At 31.8% G+C, this 9666-nt stretch overlaps 2 long non-coding RNA genes across 3 annotated transcripts in view; both read left to right on the top strand.

The window, feature by feature from the left end:
• LOC111086934 overlaps positions 1-2954 on the top strand; it is a 5846-nt gene extending 2892 nt beyond the window's left edge. The window contains exon 3 of the long non-coding RNA XR_002611649.1: positions 111-2954. This is a non-coding gene — a long non-coding RNA (uncharacterized LOC111086934). The remainder of the gene's footprint in view (positions 1-110) is intronic.
• Positions 2955-6527: 3573 nt separating this feature from the next.
• Positions 6528-9666, top strand: part of LOC111086933 — a 20819-nt gene continuing 17680 nt past the window's right edge. For both annotated transcript variants that reach the window (XR_002611648.1, XR_002611647.1), the window contains exon 1: positions 6528-8117. This is a non-coding gene — a long non-coding RNA (uncharacterized LOC111086933). The remainder of the gene's footprint in view (positions 8118-9666) is intronic.

The following is a 9666-nucleotide window of genomic DNA, read 5'->3' as shown; positions in this document are numbered from 1 at the left end:
TATATATATATATATATATATGGTAACATGTAGGTTAATATATTTCCTGAGAGAATTTCACCCACAGTTATTAGGTTGCTAATGTAACCCTTTCTTTCTTGCATGAGTAGGAGAATATGGGGAGAACCTGGTAATCCGATTTGTTGCTCCTAAAATAAAAGCTCGTCGATCCATTACCAGACGGCGCTTCTGTCCCAACTGTCAACAGTATTACTGCAAGGAGAGACTTCCTTTACACAAGTGCAAAGAGCGACTGTATTGCTGCCCTGTCTGTCACAAACGACTCTCGAACGAACATTCCCTGAAGAGGCACATCCGCCTACAGCATTCTGTGGTACCTAGGGAGGCTTATAAGTGCAAAGTGTGTGGCAAGGAGTTTCTAACTTTGAGCTATGCTGAAGAGCATAAAGAAAAGTGCCGGAGTTTTGAAGTATTGGACAGTTAAATGTGTATCCATGTATAAGCACACTGTTCCACGAGTTTTGTTACATTATTGTTTTTTATATATGTTTTTAAAATGCAGTGTATTACAACTACTCGTAACGTGAAGTTTTTGTAATAAGTATTTTTGAACGGTGATTGTGAGTCATCCTACTAAACACATAGGTAGCAATTCAACACTGTACCATACAATAGCCTTCTTCAGGAATGGTTTTTAACACTAGATAATAGTTCAACACCGTGCCATACAATAGCCTTCCTCATGAATGTTTTTTTAACACTAGATAATAGTTCAAACCGTGCCATACAATAGCCTTCCTCAGGAATGGTTTTTTAACACTAGATAATAGTTCAAACCGTGCCATACAATAGCCTTCCTCAGGAATGGTTTTTTAACACTAGATAATAGTTCAAACCGTGCCATACAATAGCCTTCCTCAGGAATAGTTTTTAACAATAGATAATAGTTCAAACCGTGCCATACAATAACCTTCCTCAGGAATGGTTTTTAACACTACATATTTCTTTACACTGTATAGTATCATGTACTGACTCTTATTGCCTTACTAAAAGTGCAACCACACGATATAAGGTACAATAGCACTGGTTGAATTCAGCCCATGACATGGCTAAATATGTAAATATCGGTTACAGTGAGCGATACCTCAAATCTATTCTGTTATCGGTGAGTACACAGATCTGCTCGTCAAGGTGTAATGGAGTCCAATTTGAAATGTATAAACCACTTTACAAGTGTAATTTTGTTAGTGAATATTTTAAAGAGGAATTTATTTTTTTAGCAACGTGAACGTTATTTGTAGATTGACTGTTTAGTTGAATAATACGTAATTATGTATGTCCACTTTTTTTTGTCTTTTTTAATGGTTATATGTATATCTCTCATTTGTGAGATAATGCATTTAAGAGTTAGAAGTTATAAACGTATCGTGGTAGTAATTTTCACAATATAGCTTACTTTAAAATGGTGTTTAAACTGTAAATAACATGTTAGGTCTATTTGCTAATATTAATGGATTGCCAACTGCCTGTTGAAGGAAAATTAGGCGACGTTTCGGCTACTGCACTTAGGCCTTCTTCGGTATAAAAGCCGAAACGTCGTCTCCTTTTCTTTCAACAGGCAGTTACAGTCAGTCAAACTTAATGTGTTTACTTTGCCTAAAGTTCCAATGAAACAACATACATTAATGGTTATATTGATACAAAATAAACACACAAAAGTTGGAGAAGAGGACAATTCTGATTTTTTCAAAGTATTCAAATCTATAACAAGACAAGACATAATATTCAGTTCCTTCCGATCATAAACAGATATGCTTAGTGCGATGTATATAGTAATGTCTGTGTGTTGTTTGTTTTTTACTGAATAATAACGAGGGAAATAGGATGTAGACATAAAACTGAAAGTAATTAATAAATTTTCTTTCAAAACTTACCGATGCTTTGTTCTGTAGTTGCCATATTTTTATGAAATAAAGAAAAACTTTGTAAGTTTTTTTAGATTGTTAACAAGTTGAGATTACATAGTGTATGTATTTTAGGGTTAAAGATAACGTGAAACAGAATAATGTGTTGTTTATTGCTGACCTTTAATGTTGTGTAACTTAGCACTAATCACACAAAGCTAACCTGTAATTTTGGAGTTTTTTACCTAGAAAGAAGGTTTCTGTTATTGAGTTTGTAAATGGTTTTACGTATTTAAAGTCGGTGGGGGAAGTAAATAACGTCTTTTTTTAATAAACAGGCTAATTTGCAGGTTTTTTTGTTTTTTTTTAACCTTCGTTAGAACCCCTACAAGAAATCAGTAGTATGAAATTTAAAAATATCGTTTAAAAGAATGTAGTGACTACCTTCCATAACAAGTGTAAACTATCTTTCAGGTTTCATTAATATATATTGTGCATATATACAGATGTATCTATTTAACTTAAATGTATTTAAGAGACATTGTGCTAGATTGAGTGTGTGTGTGTGTGTGTCTTGATTTTCAGAGATACAAGTTTTCAAAGGATAAAGTAAGCAAACAATAAGTGTATTCGTTTTTCCATTAACTCGAGATCATCCAACTCTGTAAATAAAGTAGATATTTGTTTTATTCTAGGATATTGGTTTAAAGAACACTTACCTTGGTTGATGGGCAAGAAAAGAAAAGTCCCTATGAAGATTAGCAGCTGTTCCGTGTGCCAAAAAGTATTCAAATATCCATCTAAGTTAAAACAGCACATGGCCGCTCATAGGACAGAGCATCACGTATGTCCACGATGCTCGCGTGTGTTTACGTGGAAAACTAGCTTGTACAGACACCTTCGATGGGACCACAACAAAAAGGAATGAACTAGAGATACTTGGTTGTGTCTTTTAATAGAATGTGCACATCGCTCAGCTAAAAATTTTGTACTCCATTAAATAAAATACCATCTTATGGCTTCTGTTTGTCAGTCATCATAAAGGTTGACAGATACCACACACTGTGGTGATAAAAGAAAATGAAACCATGTTGTTGTTTTTTTACCTTTTAGAAAGGGGGTGATTAGTAAGTCTATGATTCTCTTTTTTCAGATATTATTGATAGGGAATAAGAAATCGTAATGGTTGGCATAACTACCAACAAATCACTGAATGTCAGATGCTTTTATTTTTAGAAAAATATGATTAATAGGGAAGAACAGTAAGGCCAATTTTTTAAAATTGCCGACATTTCTTTGACTACAGAATTCATCATAACTTAGATAATATAAGAAGCAGAGGCGTAGCAACTGCCCCAGCAGGGGTGGAGGTTGGAACTACCTACATATTCTGCGCTACGCCTCTGGTAAGAAGCCTTTCAGTAAGTCTTAAAAAAGAACAGTAAGGTCAAATTTGAAAATTATTGAGGTTTCCTGACCATTGGATCCATTGTAATTTATATTATGTAAGAAACATTTTAGTTAAGATGCTAATTTGCAATTTATTTATTATAAATAAATAGTATTTAGGGCTAATAAATAGCCTATTAGCCTTATATACCTTTTTTGTTTTTTTACAAGGAGGCTATGTTGAGAACAAAACTTAAACTTTATTAATCTTGAGGAAGAACAACAAGGTCAAATTTAAAAATTACAACAGAGATTTACCAACCATAAGATTCCTACTTGCATGAGATATGAAACCCTTTAGTGTTGTTTATGTTGAAACTTTGAGGTGAAATATATATTTATATACTCAAAAAATATATCACAATCATGATTTGTGTAGTTACCTCAGATGACCTAAAAATCACAATAATTTGTGTAGTTACTTCAAATGACCTTATGACCTAAAAAAATCACAATAATAATTTGTGTAGTTACCTCAGATGACATTTATTGACCTTATGACCTAAAAAATCACAATAATGATTTGTGTAGTTACTTCAAATGACCTAAAAAAATCACAATAATAATTTGTGTAGTTACCTCAGATGACATTTATTGACCTTATGACCTAAAAAAATCACAATAATGATTTGTGTAATTACCTCAGATGACCTTTATTTTGCCCTAAGTTACCTGCAGTATCTGTAAAATAATAAGAAAATTCGACAGGTAATGTAACACGAAACAGTGCTTGTATTTACTGTGCCTTTGACAGGATATGTATTTATACAAAATAAAGAGGCTGGATACAAGTTTGTAAAGAATTGCAATATTAATAAAACAACACAGTTCAAGTTAATACCTGGAAAAGTGCCTGTGTTCGATTGGGAAGAGAAAGCAAGCCTTATTTGTGTGATCTCAACAGCATAATTTCTACTTCACAGGTGCTGAAGTTTTGCTAAATCTGTCAAGTTAAGACCTCACTCAGAAGCTTATAATGAAATAATCAGGAAAAACCTCAGCGTCTATGAAAATCATTCAATATCTAACAAAATGTATCGATCTGGTAATCTATATCAAAATCTCTTAAACTTTGGAAAGTATAGCAAATCAGTCTTAAGCAAAACGACAAAAACATGAAAATATATACAAAGTTTTATTTTTTTCATGAACGCAAATGAAGACCAATCTCGTGTCAATAGGGAGTGTTACACCCTACGGATATCGCATGGCTCGCCGGGAGAGTAGGTCACCGTTTCTATCTATAACATTTTGCAATTTGGGAATTAAAAAAAAAATTATCTGATAACTAATGGGAAAGATAACGCATGATACGTTTGCATATGATAATTATTTCATGGAAACAAAGCAGCCAAAGAAAAAAAAAAGCTTCGTTCAGTCGTTCTAAATATGTAGTATTTACATTGAGACTCAAATTTTGAATATTTAAATGAACAATTAATTTAAGATTACTCCTAGTTTGTTATATGTTCTTAGTATGGTATATCTTGGGATAAAATAACATTTAAAGCACATAAATATTTAATAAAATCAGAGGCGTTGCTAGGCACTGGTACACGGGGCCCCTTACCCTGTGCCCCGAATCCCCAGTTGGTGTCTTGAAAAATCAGATTTAAAAACCTTGATCGATATCATGCCTATAGGCCCGAATCTTTTAAGCACCTAGCGACGGCTCTGAATCAAACCATTAATTTAACTTTTATGTCAAAGGATTTAAGATCTCTCGCTGATGTTTCTTTGTTTTTTTATGCGAAGAAAAAAGTTGTGTATTTGTATAATAACTGACACTTTTTTTTTATAAAAGTTCATTCCTCTGTTAAATAATGAACGAGTCAAAACCAACAATTTTTAGAATTAAACTGTTGTATGAAATGCACATAATATATTTATCGTTATTTTAGCGCAACGCTACACAGTAGGGTATACACTCTATGTCCACCACGTGGAATAGAATCCAGATTTTTATCATTGTGAATACGTAAACTTACTATTGACCCACAGGGGAAGAATGTAAAGTATGCAACGTTTGTAATTATTGACTTTAGCCTAAGTACCTATTTCAAAAATGCAAAATAAATATAAATATGCTCAATTTTATTGATTTATGTAATGTTAATTACCTAAACGTTAAATTTTAATTCTAATTTAGGTAAATTCTGTTTTAACATGTTCCATGCGTTAATTAAAATGGGCGACACTACTTTAAAGAAGTCCCAGAGTAGAAAATAATTTTTCCGAAAGGAGGACCGAAGGCCGCCTAAAGGGATCACTTATTTTAACCATTCACACCATTATACAGTAGTTTGTTGTCTGTCAATAGACACTAAAATGCATCACACAAAGAGCGCTTAACGTTGCAATTTGTACTGTCGTGACTTCAGTAAAACCTGCGCATGCCATGAATCAAAAGAATCATGCACTCTGTAGGCTACAACACACCATGACATACGAATTTCAAAAGCAAGAAATAAAAATATTTGTCATTCTTAATTTTGGTTTTATTTACTCTTTGAAACTGGACTCTTTCGGGGACCTTGCGGAAGTACATCTAGTTTATGTTGTTTCTAAGCCAGATTGTTATGTACCATGATACCAAAATACGGTTAAAAAGTGATTTTCACCATTTAACTTCGTTGTGTAAACGAATAAAAAAATCTCAAGTTTCATCAGAATTAATTAAGTAAAAATGCTTAATCGTAACCCATTTGTGTAACATTCAAACTACTAAATCCAATGTTCGTGTTCTGTTCTTACAAAATTGCTCCTCTTACTTTGGAGCCGTAAATATGTTATAAGAGTGATGGTCAAATACTATTATTCGATTAGAGTCGCCCACGAGTTAACGGTGTGTTGAATAGCTGTTTCCTTCTAGTCTACCTTTCAAAATTGATAATGGATAGCGCAGATAGCCCTTGAATAGCTTTGTCCAAATATCTTAAATAAACAAACGTACAACTTACAAGTTAGTTGTAGTTTAATAAGATTTATAAGTAATATTGGTCTTTATTTTTTTATGTTTACACATACACAGTTTTAATAAAAATCAAGTTTAAAAATAGGTGCACTTAAATTATACCACACTATAGATAATTAATGATAATAGCATAAACTATTTCATAACTATTGTTATTTGAACTGGATGGGGGCGCTGTTGTATACTATTACTATAAATACTAATTTGATCTTCATTCGTTAAAGTTTTATAGACTTTGAAGTTTGTTAAATATGTTTTAATACTAATTACTGTACACTTTGTGTAATACTTATAACTGTGGCTGGAAAATTGTTAATTTTATATTATAATTTCATTGCTTATACATTCAAACTATTTGATTAGTTATTTAAATGTTAACTCTTTAGAGAAGTAGGCTTAACAATAGTAATAAACTAAATAGTATACTGTATAGTATTCTATTTCTAGTAATGATTAACTTTGTAAATCGCAATATATTGCCGTTGTAATACATTACGAGACGATATTGTGTTTATATTTTGAGAATTCATTGATTATACACAAAGGAAAAGAAAATACTTAATAATTTTAGTCATTGCAAATTCCATTGTGAGTTTGAGTATAAGTATAACTTAAGTTACGACAGTGAATAACAGTAACACTAACAATATACTTTTTTTTTAACTTTTACTCTGTTTTAGGCATTGAAATCTGTTATTCATGTAAGGTGTAAGATAATCATGAAGGACTATAAACTAAAATCTATATTCATAGTAGCGAGACTGTAAGTTGTAACACTCAATATTGCAACTAAACATTAAGTCGTAATGAATCATTAAATGATTAATGTTTATTACAACTTATAAGTGTTAGTAATATCGAGCTTACTCGGTTTTGTAAGGCCTAACTAAAAAGCTGTTACTGTTAGTTGTATGTAAGTTTAAGTGTGGTTTTAGGCTTAATTTTCTGTTCTACATATATTAATTATAGATTAGTGTATTCAGAAAAGCGATTTTTAAGTTACTGTCAACTGTAAAAAAAAAAAATACTGTTGCTGGTCAACTGGTAAGTTAGCATGCTACTCTTACTAATACTTTGAGTTTGAGTAGGACTGCTGCAGTGCTAGTACTAATAGAAATTAGTATGGCATACCTATGAAGTAATAAATTTTCTTTGGTGGAATTTGGTGTAGTCTTAAGTGTAAGTCCTAAAAGAGGGTTAAAATTCAACTGCAAATAATGAAGAAATGAAAACTTATCTTAGGTAAAAAAGTTATTTAGATTTCTTATTTTTTGAGGCAGGTACGAGGTCGATCAAATTGACCAAGCCTGTATAGTAATGGTAGAGAAAATAACCAGTATAAAGTTTCACAGAAAAAAAACAACTAATGTTTATTTAGGAGGTTCTTTAGGTTAGGCAACTGCTAAAAAGTGGTTTAATCTTAAGATGAAAATTGCCTTGCATTCACAATAGTTTGAGTCAGACTGACTATATAAATTCATAGATAAATCTTTGTTTAATATACTTAATGAAAAAATTGGATATTTTGTGTACAAGATACTTGAAATGTTTACTAAAAGCCTGCCAAATTTTCTGAAGATCCACTTACTGCATTAAAAGTTACAGTATTTATACTTCCATGGTTACCTATTTGTTACATGGTTGTCACAAGGTTAAAATGACTAACGCTGTATCGATAGAGTTAAAGCATTTTATTTTATTTTTTACGTCATATTCTCGAGTAGAGTGAATGAGTTATGGAAAGAGTTGCTGTTGGCGGTAGTTGAGGCACATACTGTACAGGAGTTTACTTGGGCAACCTTGAAGGACCAAATGGCCCATTGCTGTCTGTAAGTTATGTTATATTATGACCAGTCTTTTTATGGTATCTACAAACTGCATGAAACAATCTATTTAAGAGTATAATAAGTATTAAAATAACATTATACATATAATCTGCCAATACTTGGCATGAGAATGCATGCCATACATTTTACTGGGGCCACAAAGTAACCAATGCTGAGGCACTTTTGCCTCAAAAAGACTAGCAACATAAGACTGTTGTTTTAATATGATTTTTGAAACTGTTTTTAGTCTTGGATAAAAGACTGCTAATTTTATTACATAATATGGCTTATTTCTATGTATTAATAACACATGGAGGCTGAACATTGCATTTCCATGTTCGTTAACATTGCATAATCACTAAAATGTTATGACCATAACTAAGTTTTAAATTCTTAATCTTTCAGCCAGTTGGAGCAAAATATTTTAACCTACCTGATGTTGTGATATAATCCAAACAATGCAGTTGTTATTCAACTGAAAGGAAGAGGGAATGTATCATTTTGTCAATTTTAAGCTGTATTCCAATCAAGAATTGCAGTTATCCAGTGTTTATTTCAATCTTTATTATCTGTGAAGATTATTATTGATACTGTATCATAATAGCACATTTCATTGTAGACTTGCATATATTAATTTCAATTGTATTTATCTCATTAAGACTTTATGTAATAGTACCATGACAAAAACTTCAGAACAAATGCAAGTGGCTTAGGAACGTTCCAGCTAAAGAGTGTGCTCCAAAGGTACTTGTAGCTTCGGGTTGCTGAAAATTAAGTTCAATCCAGATTCTCACAAGCTCAGTAAATTGTCACACGATAAATTTTAAGTGATGTGTGAGATAGGTGCATAAAGGTGTAATTGTTAGAGCTGGACAAGTTCATATAAAAAAAATTACCTATGAGTAGTGATTACATCAATTAGCATCACGTAATCTAATTGATTAATCAAAATTATCATTAAATGAATTTATCAATATTAGCTTTTCTCATTATTACTGTTTATTCCAACAATTAATTAATTGAAATTTTGATTATATCGATTGTCACTAAAATAACTAATTAAAATTTATATTTACAGTTATTTCAACTATCTAAATAAATGAAGTATTGCTAATTTTGTTGTTGTAGTTAATCATAAAGCTATGTCATGGATTGTCTGTATTCTGCCCAGTTTAAACCTTACAACCTTTGTTGTTGTTGTTTTTTTACTTGAAGTTTGTTCAGCTTTGGTAATTTGGGTTGGGGAGTGGATGCCCATGATTCAAGGATCTTGGGTTCGATTCCCATTGCCACTAAACTTGTTTGCCCTGTTTTTGTTATGGTAAAACAACTATCATTATCTGCCACTAATTTTTGACTACTGACAGAGAGATGGCAAATGTTTTGGATACAACTAAGATTATCTGCCACTAATTTTTGACTTCTGACTAGAGAGATGGCAAATGTTTTGGATACAACTAAGATTATCTGCCACTAATTTTTGACTTCTGACTAGAGAGATGGCAAATGTTTTGGATACAACTAAGATTATCTGCCACTAATTTTTGACTTC

Source organism: Limulus polyphemus, unplaced genomic scaffold, assembly GCF_000517525.1.
Source record: "Limulus polyphemus unplaced genomic scaffold, Limulus_polyphemus-2.1.2 Scaffold1565, whole genome shotgun sequence".
In the NCBI taxonomy this organism is placed as follows: Eukaryota; Metazoa; Arthropoda; class Merostomata; order Xiphosura; family Limulidae; genus Limulus; species Limulus polyphemus.
Note: the sequence above shows the minus strand (reverse complement) of the source record. Positions and strands in the feature narration are given on the sequence as shown.